Genomic DNA, 12927 nt, shown 5'->3' with positions numbered 1-12927 from the left:
AACACCCGCCCTCCCCCCACCCCGCCTCTCCACTTTTGTTTTATTTACGAATATGTTGCCAGAATTCCAATGAGTTATCTATTCTGTGGTCCCGTCATTTTCCCACCGAGGCCTCGTCGCCGGCTGACTCAGGGTCCAGCCGCAACGGGGAGAAGAAAAGAGGAGAGGGAAAGAATTCTTTTCAACTTTTTTTTTCATGTTTCACTCATTTCTCTCTGTGTCTCCCCCAGGCCTCCTCGCCCCTCCTCTGCTGCCTCCCCCGCAGCCTCCTCGCTCTCCTTCTCCCCTTTATGTTACAGGATCGCTCAAATCGAAGATCAGGAGGGTCCTATAGGGAATGCATAGGATCCCTGGGAGAAAAAAGCCCCCAACAAGCTATACACCAGATGTATAACGTTATATGGTCAAACTGGCAAACACAAAAGCGGAAAAACAAAAGGCGTGAATTAGGGAGAGGCATTCAAAGGCGTGTTTTCAAAACAGCCCGGCCGAGAGCCTGGATCCCCCTCCTGAGACTAACTGCTTGAAAGAAAAGGTGCTAAAGAAAGAAAGGAAAAGAAAAAAAAAAAGCCCATTTTTTCTAATTAGCTGAGGCCTAACGGGCCCTGAATTTCACAACTAGTTTTCATCAAGGGGGTTGTGGCTTGTGAAAATGAAAAATATGCTTTTGAAACCTGTGATGTAGGCCCTCTTCGAACCAAAGCTAGACTCAGTCATGGGCTTTCTTTTTTTTTTTTCCTCTCTCTCTCTCCCCCTGGCTTTTTGGGGTCTGCCGGACTTCCTCTGTCTGTGGATCCCTCTTTCACACCCTTCCCCCAAAGTACAAATATTATTTAGGTTTAAAAAGAGAGCAGGAGGGAAAGCGACAAAGGTCTGCCCGCCCCTTCTTTCTGCCTCATTGGCAGGGGGTTTCCAAGGCAGTGACAACCCTGAGTCACTATGAATTTCATTCCAAAGCACTGCCACCACCAAAGGTGGGGGGGGCTGGTGGTGTCACTACAGATTTGAGTGTGTGTGTGTGTGTGTTTCGTGAATGCTGCAGTTAAGATGAAAAACTCCCCACCACAGTGAATTCAGATATTTAGAGGATGGTTTCTCGCTGTGAGTTTTTCCAAAAGCAACCAGGCAATATTTCCAAGGCGGCAAGGTGTCTTCCCTGGCAGTTTTGGTTCCTGCTCTTTGCAGAAGAACACACACACGGATGATCTGAAAATGTTTTCCTTCTTACTTAAAGTGAACGGAACAGTGTCATGGCCAGAGAGGCGGTGCTCCTCTGCAGCCTGACAAATGATGAACTTACATTCTTCAATGCCATTTCTCATAAGAAAACAAAACAGAGCCCGTGGGTGAGGGTTGGTGGGCAGCTCGCGTTGGGAAGCGAAGGGAGGCCACTTTAATTGCCGCCCAGTCGGGCTGAGACGCCTGTGGTCCTGCGTGGTGTGTTTTAGTAACGCACGCTTGTTCTAATGAATTAGCCTTATTAGGGCCTCCTCATATTCTTTCATACAGAGCAGAGCTATTCTGAACTTCTGAATGCAACAGTCTCTTGATATTCTCACGCTGAAGGCTGTAGTGTGGGATGGCGTTTCCTCCCCTGTATTTTCATAAGGCTCATATTTTTTCACAGCAGAAGAGTGAGCAGCAGGAAGATAAGAAAACCACTGGGTCTGCAGGTAGGGGCCATCCATGGACCCTGGGCCATCAAAGACGCTTGGAAAATTATTATACTGAAAATGTCTTTGCGTTCACAGATGAACAATCTGGATTTTAGTTCATCCCCTCCTGGCACATTGTTTTTGAAAAACTCGGTGGCACTGGATAAAACAGATTCATTAGCTTTGATTAACCTTCTTTAACTAGAGTTAAAAACCTGCTCTGGGCAGCTCAGCCACCAATGAGGTGTTGAGATACTTTATCATGTTTAAGACCCAATTACTGTTGCACCGAATGAGAATAAAACATCACAGTAAAACGAGGAACAAACAGGCGCTCTGACGTGCATGGCAAATAATCATTAATTTATAACAGCAACTTCCCCATTGCTCTGGTTTTTCTGATGGCTGCACTTAATTCTAGTTGGATGCTCAGGCATCAGGGTGAGAAGAGAAACTCCTTCTCCAGTTTCATTCCCAGGTGACTTTTTTCTCCCCCCATCTCATGGCTTCATTCAGGTTAGAGTCCCCGTAATAAGCTCCTTGAAAAAGTTCAACATCAAACGGACAGGAAAGAGAAGCAGAAGGCAAAGGAGGTTCTGTGGAACTCAGTCCACATGGGAGAGACAGGGGATCAAAATGTGATGGCACTTTAGGATTTTAGAGCAATTTGTCAAATATCTGGAACCATCTCTAGTTAGAAAATTTAAATATTAAAGGAACAGACAGCAGTGAAATCAGCATCGAGTTGATTTAAAGAGTTCTCCAGACATGACCAGCAAACTTTCTAAAAGGGCCACAGGAAGGCCCACTCTGGGCGCCCTGGTGCGTCTGGTGTGGGAACAGAACAAGAGGTTGACGCCAGCACACAATGAGTTAATGTTGGACAGGATTTGACTGAACCGGGAATAATGAACAGGGAGATACTGCAGCTTTCAGGCAAAACAGAGTAACAACAATTAAAAAAGAGAGAGGGGGACTAACGAGAGAAAACCTCTCGTCGGTTCACTCCCAAGAGCAGCCCAGGGTTTGAAACGGATCAACCAGAGGCCACCGGGAACAGTGCTGAGGCTGCCTCTTGCTCTGCACCCCGGTGTGGAAAGCATTACAGCATTTGTGAGCCAACTGTTTGTGGGTTTCTCCTCATCTGCTTGAAAATATTGGGCTTTGCCGTATTTCCATAATAACCACAACCACAATCTCCTCTCCATAAACCACCCCCCAACAACAGATGTGGGTTTGAAAAGGATCTGGAGACACTGATATAATCAGACACTAGTTAGAGGGCTTTCATACTAAATTCTCCAGCAAATTCACAACAAGAAAAAAAAAAAAAACTCCCAACCACTGATGGAATTAATCTAAGATCCTTGATTATTTGAAGTTCTACAAGTTTTCATTTTGCATTTTGTGTTTGAATGTATGGTGCTTTATTTATCAAACTGCAGCGTAATTTCCCCTTCAGTTGGAGGCTGTGATTGTGAAACAAATAAATTGAAACTTAAGGGCCCGTTCTCTCCAAATTTAGTTCCATTATCACTTTAAGAATGCGCACTACTTGATGATACAAAGGGGTGTATGTGGCTGGTTATTTTGTTGCTAACTCAGCAATTTGTGGGTGAACACAATACTTCCCTAACTCCTTTTAGGGTTGTTTTATTGGGGGGGGGGGGGTGTGTGTGCATGTGTGTGATGATATATGGCAGCAATATAGTTTTCAAACATTTCAGGTTTTCTATTTTAAAGTAAGAAAAGATGAGCCCTGGCTGGCGTAGCTCAGTGAATTGAGCGTGGGCTGCGAACCAAAGTGTTGCAGGTTCCATTCCCAGCCAGGGTACATGTCTGGGTTGCAGGCCATAACCCCCAGCACCCACACATTGATGTTTCTCTCTCTCTTTCTCTCTCTCTCTCTATCTCCCTCCCTTCCCTCTCTAAAAATAAATAAATAAAACCTTTAAAAAGTAAGAAAAGACGAAGAAAGTTTTCTAAAGACCTAAGTAAAAATAAAACGCTTTAAATAAGTATACACTTTAAAACAAGTTGTAATGGAAAAGCAGCGATTTTTAAAATACTGTATACTATCAGTAGTATGCCCCTACCATTGCTACAGCTTTCGTACGTATCGACATGCACTGGTATGTGCCCCACATCATCCCAGATATTCTAGGACATAAAGTACCTCTGACTGTTTCGACAGCAAATAGTTTTGGACTCTATACAAAGCCATTTTGGCCACAGTGTCATTGCTCTTAACAGGGACTTCGTTCGAATAGTTTATTTAATCTTCTTCCTCTGAACATGTTCATGTTCACAGGACAAAACTGTAGTTGTGTGAGGAAAGCAAACTGAGGTTTTTTGTTTTTGTTTTTGTTTTGTTTTAAACTTACGGTGAGGATCCCCTTGGCATCCTGCCTCTGTATCTTTCTATCCTTAGAAGCTGGAGTCACTGAGTCGCCCCAGCCTCCAGGTCCAGCACCAGAATGACTCTGGGAATCTTCCTGACCCTGGCCGGGGGAAACTCAGAGAGCCGTAGCCGTAGAGCCGAGTTCATCAGCCAAGTCTGCAGTCCTCCTGGCTGCTGGACAGAACCCGTTGTCCGTTTCCAGAGACCAGGCTCCAGGCTTCTTGCACGGGGCACACTTCTAACTCCTAGCCTAGTGCGATAGACTTCCTCATGCCCACGAGCCCACGTACCGCTCAATGCCTTGCTTTCCCATATGCTTCCCTGCCCTGGGTTCCCTGGAGTAAGTCTGCATAGAGAGGATTTCCCATAATTCCAGTGCTCAAGGCGAGAGAGCCTTGGGCTCTGCTATGCGCACCAGATGCTGTTTACAGGCATCCCTGAAGCCCTGCTCAGCCTTCCTTGTTGGACACCCAGCAGTCCACTACTCTCTGGCCTTTCTAGAGGTCTAGACTTTTTAAAGCTCAGAGCGCTCCTACCATAGCCCAGGTTCTGACCCATTCTTCTCTGCCTGGTCTCCCTCCTGACTTTTGGAGCTGAGGACAGGCCCAGAACAGGGCGTGAAGAACGATGAAAAGACCTCAGCAGGAGTTTCCGGTAGGTTTCCTCCACACGTCCCTTGTCTTAACCACCTCCTAATAGCTCCTAGATGCTTGACCCCTCTGTAACTCTCCAGTCTCCAGTAATTATGTTCACCCCAAACAATGGGGAGCTGGTGTCCAGCATTTGAGTGTAATCCTAATGTGAACCCTCAGAAAATTGTATCGTCTGTGGGCCCATACAAGGAGCATCCATGAACTTAATACAAATTCTGTAGCCATTTGCAGAAATCAGAGAGGTGGTCCATCTGGCTAATTCAAAAAGGAGACAACCATGGAGAGGAGCGCCATCAAGAAGCGGGGAGAAGCCTTTACATAATCAGAAAGATAAGGCTCCCAGCAACATGCGCCCCATGAAACAGGCCAGGCTCCTCACTGCTGCCTCCTCATTCCTGCTGTGGAACAGACCATGAAGCTTCCATCGCAACCGAGAACCTTCTAAGACCCAGCAAGGTAGTGTCTGTTTCCACCTGCCAGAATAATTCACCTCCTAACAGGTGCCCTCTGACACATACCCGGGTGCCATCTTGGATAGTTGAAAACTGAGTGACAGTAGGAATGGTGATCTGAATAGCAGCTTCTTGCAAATTTTCATCTAAGAACTTTTAAGTCAATGGTTCTTTGGGACTTTGGAAACTTGTGGGAAAAAACACATAGATGCTCAAGTTCTACTCACTGGCGGTTCAGGGTCAGCTGGGGTGGAGGTGGACAGGGGAATTTGATTTGGAGCGGCTGGGGAGCTACTTATACAGAACCCAGAGCACTGCCTGCATCTTCAGATAGCCCGATCCCAGCACAGCCATCGCTCTGCCAAACCATGCGAACCCCACAAAAGTTAAGTGCTTTCACCACCACCCGAACGCAGCCCTCCCTGCTTCTCAGACCAGTACTGTCCTCTCTCAGCAGCTGACTGATGACATCACAGTCTCACTTACTGACATGCCCCCTTCTCTCAGGACCTTCACTATATAATTAAGGCACAAGTACAACTTTGTGGGTCTTCAAGGCAAAGGCCCCTTTCCGATGAACACTTGCCTACCCATCTCCCTGATGTACTCAGACCTTGATGTTCACAAGGAATCACTGCACGCCCTCCTGCCCTCCTCCCAGTCCTGTCCTGGCAGCTCTGTTCCTTGGGAAGCTGCCGGAATGTTCTGCTGTCGATGCCGCTCATTACTGGTCCCAGAGTTCAAGTTCAGGAAACACCTTCAGTTAGCGTCAAGCTCCAGAAACCGCTTCCTCTGCCGGGACCCTCGTATTTTCTTTCCCAGTCACAACACCCCCTAGGGGATGCAACAGCGTTTCCTTCGTCCCCACCACCAGGCTTAGCCTCACTCTGTGGCCACCTTGGCTTCTCGGTCTTGAAGAGCCAGGGGGCCAGTAAAAGGCTCATTATTCTTCAGCAAGCCAGAGATGTGGAAGTGGAATCCCCCAAGAATGGGCACATTTTTTACTAATTAGCTCTTTACTGCCCAGCACCCCAACTCCCCCGGCTGCATGCCGTCTCCGTGGACGCCACTACGTGTCCCGCACAGCAGGCCAGCCCGCCTTCCGCAGCCGGCTCCCCGAGCCTGCCCGTCGCCAAGAACCAGAGACTCCTTGTGCCTTCACGGGCTCTGACAATGTGTGATGCTGGCGTGGCACGTGGCAGTTTAGATGACACTTTCACACGCATTGTCCCGTTTAATCTTCCTGGGAAAGAGGCTGACTCATGCACAGAAAAATAGAGAGAGAGGTGCGGCACTAAGCACACCGTGTTACTGAGAGGAGGCGATGAGGTGACGCTTAGGGAGGGGCCGCACAGGTCCTCGGTGGAGCTCCCTCCCATGCCTCCCGGGAAAGTGGTTGCCACGCTCTCCCCTCTCTCTGCAAAAAGAGCATGCAAAGGAGGGAGATTGGCCAGGTGGCTCTTAAACTCTCCCCTGGCTCTTTGTGAAGCCGCTCTGTCAATTTCCTAAGTGTGAATTTAGGAGTGTCTAAGTTTTCGCCCTGGGAGATTACGTTTTCAAGGACATCGCTGAGGAAAAACGGACAAACAACAATGTCATCTGACGCTAGACCTAGGACAGTGTCGCACGAAAGGGTTGTCCGTTCTCCTCCTGTTCCAGCTGCTCAAGTGGACACACAATCCCTGCTCCAGGCCTGGCTGTGAATGGTTCCCCTCTACGGTGACCCATGGCCTGTGGGTATTTCGTTTTCTGAAAAGTGCCCAGGTTTCATGAAGGTTTCCGTAATTTCTTACTCTTGATGACTCTGTCCCACCCATTGGCCAGAATTATGAAAATCGCCAGTGCTTGTGATGCTTGGAAGAGCACTCGCCATAAATGAAGGAATGAATTGCAACATGAAGGACGGTGAAAAGCAAATCATAGTGTCGTCCGCAGTGTGACATCAGAGAGGTGTAGTTTCACTTCTGCCACAGAAGTTTAAGGTAGAAGACTTTTCCTCCTTGTAACTAAACCATCTCCATGACAATTCAGCCAACACCATGGGAAAGCTTAACTTTTCATCGACTTAAACAAAAAACAGAATAACAAAATCTCTGAGTAGGATGACCTGGATCTAATTTTTACACTCAAAATTAGTAATATCGGCCTGGATGATCTGTTCATGCATTTCACACACAGGTAAGGGGCAACCTACGTGTGCCTGTGTTTTTCTAGGCACTGCAGGTACAACAGTGATCGGAACAGCCAAAACCCCCTTCTCTTAGAGGATGTGAATTTCCAAATGGAACCATTAAGTCCCTGTACTTATGACCTAGAACTGGTCCAATTTCTCACGTGCTGGGGTAGGTGACAAAGGTGGTTATGACTTCTGATAGAACCCACATGCTCAGTATTGTTTCTGTTTTAGATAAATGACAGTACAGATGAATCAATGACAACTTTGCTTGTCTGGGACCCCACTGCCCCCACTGCTGGTCGTGCCTGGAACCTGTGTACAGAGGTGGCTGCGTACCAGTGGCTGACACACAGCTAGCACGGGACGTGCTCAAGCACACAGCACAGAAAGGGCCTCTGCATTTTTCCCTTCAGTGCTTGTGGGAAAACATCAGGGTTATAAAAAGTCAGCTTCTTATAATCCCCCCAGCCTTGTATCCCATTCCTTAAATTTTTATGAAATGACATTTAACATGTTGACTGCTTAAAATAAAGGGTCTGCTTTCATTGTTGTTTTTCTTAATTTTTTTCAAAAGAAGTCTGACTTTGATTCAGTCAAAAAAAAAAAAAGTCCACCACCAAGCAAGGGGAAAAAAATGTGTCAGAAACGATGGTATGTTTCTCAGACTCTGGAAGAGACTTGAATTGGGTTCAAGAAGGCAATGTACTCTTTCTTGTCCTGCTATAAACCAACAAATAAACAATTTCTAAAAGCCCCGTTCTACCGACACAAGACATCTGGAGACTTTCAGAAGGAATGCGCATTCTTGGCAGGGTGTCCAGACGCGGAATCCAAATCTTCTGAAGTTCACACATCACCATTGTGACAAAATGCTACCCTGTCATGATGCGTCTCCATAAAACCATGTCAACATGGTCGGCTCTGCACAGCATCTCCTTAACAAGTTGACGAGCTGATGGGGAGATGGAGCTCCCTCCCATCAGGGCCTGGAATGCGCTGCTATTTGTCCATTTTGCATAGAAAGGTACCGCGTGTCATGCGCAGCTCATGATGAGAATGCTTGAAAAGGTCACTGGCTTCGTTTAGATAAACAAAACACGTTCCCTATAATACTCGGACACAACTGTCAGAGATTTAGAGCAGTGAGAAGACTGGAGAGTATAAAGAAAAAAAATGGAGGCCAGTTGGTTAGGTTGCAGGGAAGACTGTTTTTAGCAGACTGAGAAATTGCTAGGCAGAAGGGAGTGGTGTGTAAAATAAAAAATAAATAAATGCTGGCCACCATGTCCAGGGGTTCAAATAGGGAGCGGTCGTTATGTTAAGTGAGAGCCCCCTTGGAGGACACGGAAGAACCCGTCTCGGGTCTCACTGTCCTCCTGGGGACTGGGCTCCACTGTCCTCAGTGCCAGCCTTCCTGTCCCTTTAGACCGTATGGTAACGGGAGGCGAGAAGAGGGGTTTTGTCCTTCAGAGAGATTTCCCAAAGCCTCATGCTGAGAAAACAAAAGTAATTAATATAATATGCAAAAGGTGTCCTTACTTAAAAAGTCCTTAAAAAGTATACTCGATAGATTGGTGTTGAGTGTGTGTGTATAGATAGATATATTTTATATATATATATATTACACGACAGACATACTATGTGCTAAATAAAAATGCTATTTATTTTACTCTCACAACAATTCTAATCCTATCCTCAATATGGTACGTACCACTATACTAATGAGGGACACTGGGCTGCAGGAATTAAATAACTACCCCATCATCTCCAAAGGCAAAATGGGGACCGAGCCCCCAAACAGCCTTTTTTCCCAAGCCCGGTCTCTCCACCACCCATCAGTGCTTCTTAATAATGGGTAAGAGCAAGGCACCCTGAGACGCCCCCAGAAGAACTTCAGGCCTTGTAACTGACAACTGACTGAATGGTGACATTACATTCTTTTTCAGGTATGGTTTCGCCAGGTGCTGACTTCATGGACTCTCAAAAGAAATCGGGTGTGGAAGGAAACAGGAGGCGAGTCTGCAGCAGGCTTTAACTGAAGCGCACCTTGAACTGCCAACGGTCTCCCAAGGCTGACGGCTAGGTTTATGGGGCAGGTCTTGCCTGACGAACTTGGGAAGGTTCTCTGCAGATAGAATGGTGTGCTTGGCCGGCAGCACGCTGCTGACAGCACCCCATCGAAGGAGGGCATTTGGTGAGACTCCGTATCAAAGTGTGCTGCTTGTCCCTCGAGGTCAGGCTAGGGCGAGCCTCAGAGACCACAACAGAGCTGAGGAGGAGGAGCAGTGAGATACCTTCTCCAGCCCAAAAGAACCTTCCAGAAGGGCACCTCAGGGGACTGCTTTCAGCTCTCCTGTTTACATTAGTCATCAGCGTCTTGGGGAACAAAATGGGACAATGAAGATTCCAAGGGGACAAATAACACGCAGTGGTAACATTTGAAGTCCAAAGCTCTCTGCTTATGGTGTTGTCACTCTTGCTGCAAAGGGCGTTGTGACTGAGGAGCGGGTCACAGCCTCCATCGGAGGTGCACGGAAGCCCACACAAATGTCTATAGGCATTTAAGGGGAGGGGAAAAATAAGCAGACCTCTCCACATTTCTACTGACTACTGGGGGGACAAAAACCCAGTGAAATGCAAACTTGAGAATTTAAAAAGAATAGTACTTTTCTAACCTATCAACAAGATTTAGAAGAAAAATAATTCTAACTTATAAATAGTGAATGTCGATCTATATTGTATTAACTGGCCTTCGACAAAGACTTTGCCCACCGATGTGCTGGGGAACGCATGGCAAACAGATCAACAACAGTAGGAGGGTTTGAGAAAAGAAGGAACCCAGAAACACACACACTGAGCATGCAAGATAATATTAAAAGTTTGGGAAAAATAAATATATTTATCAAAAAGCATTAATGCAGCAGCCTATTACTTCCAGAATATAAAGCTGATCTCATGTACTGAACAACTTTGCATTTTTTACTTTTTAGTCATTTCAAGTAATAGCAGCTTGAAATATGCTTGGCTGTGTATAAGATACATAAGATGTTAATGTGATGATCTACATGAATAGTGCATATATGATACATGTGCATGTATTGTCATCCACAAACATATATTTGCATGTTTATATCAATGACGCAATTTATCAAATGTTGTCACACCTCTTGTCCCAAGGGACCCTCTCATAAAATGTACAAAGTGTGTATTCTCCAACTTCTCTAGGCAGATTTCAAAAATATCCTGACCATCTCCAGATGCTAAGTTTGTACCTGTACTAAAAATCTTAGCAGACTCCCCAGTGTGACAGCTAGGAAATGCTGGGCTCAGTTCTGTGTTGAGTTTCCTGTGTTGGAGAAAAAAATCCTTTCCTTCACTCAAGGAAGATTTCCAATCTGCTCTTCATTCTTGTGGGAATTAGGAGTGGGGTAGGGGGGAGAGACATGGAAAAAAATTTAACTCTATGACTTCCCCTTGGCATTTTCATTTCTCCTCTGCTTTTTGAGCCTGAATTAGGTTGTCAAAAAAAAAAAGAAAGCGTGGAATTCAATAAGGCATTACTACTGCTCACCCACCATGTGCAAGGAACAGCTACACTTAGTAGGACAAAAAAAAGCAGTTACCACAAACTACCTGCCTGTTTACTGGTTGCAGCTATGGGTATGGCAGCACTGCCCCTGAACTTCTCTTTTCAATAGGACCAGAATGTCATGGAAAGAGTATGGAAGGCCATGGTTAGGGCACATGTTTTCAAACTTACGACAGGTGGGGGCCTCAAGGAGAACATCTTCCCATCTCTGTGAGCATTGGTAGCCCTTCCGAGTTACATTTTCCTCCTGTGACTTACATGACGGAAAGTGTGATGCTGTACCTTTTAGCAATTCCAGCGGATTCCAATCAAACCAAAGAGATTTCCGTTGATTGGACCTGCCACAGTTTGTCTTCACCACCAAGGCAGGTAGCGGGGACCTGGAGGCGTCATCCCTGCTGCCGCCCTGAGGATGTGACACCCTCACTTTCCAGCAAAGCAGGCCAACTATATTTTTCAGTCCAGTTGTGGAAACCCAGCCTTGGTGGACCTAACCCAAATGAGGCATGATTTCCCTCCCAACTGGACACAGCACTTGAAGTGACTACAAAGCATGGGGAAAAGTGTGGTTCTTTCTAAATGCATAAAGAAAAAATATATAAGGCAGTGAAGGCGGCGCACTTTAAACCACTTCTAAAACTGGGGAGAGGTATCACGTGGACAATTCTAGGGAGAGAGTACTTGGTCAACTGTATAATTTCTAATGTGGCTTACTACCCAAAAGAATGGATCGATTAAAAATTAAAGTCACACAGATGATGAAGGCCATTTTACAAAAATGATGGGAAGCTTTGGCAAGCAGCATGGTTAATATGTAAAGCGTTGAACTTAAACTTCATTTCCCATTCCCGCCCAAGCCAGCAGATTGGAAAACACCGTAAAGGAACATGAGATTTCCAGCTCACATTTCCGACCTCCAGAGGTTTGAGAAACTTCATCTATGTGGACGCCTTGATCGCGCTCCAAACTGGAGGCGAACTGCAGATACTCGAGAGTGACCCACCGCTGTTTTAGGTCCAAATTGGCTGCAGAAGACCCGAGGGGCCATTACCTCATTGTTTATACTTGCAAATTATAAATAATGTTTAAATCCCAAGTTATGAAGTTAAAAGGGGCATGCTCTATCTCTCAGCCACTGTCAGTTCATTCTCTTCTGCTTTGGGTGTTGGCCACGCATCTCAAGCTGAGTTGCTAAAACAATCAGTAGTATCGACAGGATGATATATTCCCACCCTGAACCCCATTTCTCAGCACCTTCAATACCCAGGAGACAACAGGAAATGAACTTAGCAAACTCCCTCCTATAGATCTCCATGTTCCACGCACTTAGTTAGAGTTTAAGTCAAACCGTGACTCCTTGTACCCAGTGAAATAAAGAATAAATTTCTCATCGAAGGATGGAAATGCCTTATATCATATACATGTCTTCTTCTCAGGACAGTGTTGACACAGTGCAACAATATTACTGTGCATACGTATATGTACACAGGGGTGGGAAAAAGTAGGTTTACAGTTACAATACAAATAAATAATGCAATAATTAATACATCACCATACAAGAATAAACTGTGTTTTGTGTAATTACAACTGTAAACCTAGTTTTGCCCAACCCATATATATTAAAACTGTACATGAGTGGTTGGTATGGAGTGTGGGGAGATAGAAAAGTCTTAAAAACAAAACTGGACTTAAGTTACGGGAGGCTAAACTATAGCAGTAGAAGAGGAACAGGAAGAAGACAGGGAGCTGTAAGATATTTAAAGAGAAAAGAATGGGGCACCCACAAAGATCACACGACTCTACAGGGAAATGTTATTCTTGCCATTATCTTACAGATGATGATCTTCAAGATCACATCATGAGTAAGTAGAAGCCAGATTTAAACTCCAGGTATACCTATCTTGAAAGGCAGTATTCACGTCTACTTTTTATATTCAATTCCGATGATTGCTCACACGAGGAAAAAAGACTACGGCATGTGGGAGCCTAGAAGGGAATGCC

General features: G+C 45.6%; 1 long non-coding RNA gene across 1 annotated transcript; it reads left to right on the top strand.

Annotated features, from left to right (window-relative positions):
• Positions 1-5047: 5047 nt before the first annotated feature.
• Positions 5048-10249, top strand: LOC123809726. The gene is made up of 2 exons (XR_006784081.1): positions 5048-5165; positions 9284-10249. It is a non-coding gene; the product is annotated as an uncharacterized LOC123809726 (long non-coding RNA).
• Positions 10250-12927: the final 2678 nt, after the last annotated feature.

Source organism: Phyllostomus hastatus, unplaced genomic scaffold (assembly GCF_019186645.2).
Source record: "Phyllostomus hastatus isolate PE091 unplaced genomic scaffold, TTU_PhHast_1.1 phas_scaffold_555, whole genome shotgun sequence".
NCBI classification, from domain to species: Eukaryota; Metazoa; Chordata; class Mammalia; order Chiroptera; family Phyllostomidae; genus Phyllostomus; species Phyllostomus hastatus.
The sequence above is the reverse complement of the archived record's forward strand: the minus strand, read 5'-3'. Positions and strand labels throughout refer to the sequence as shown.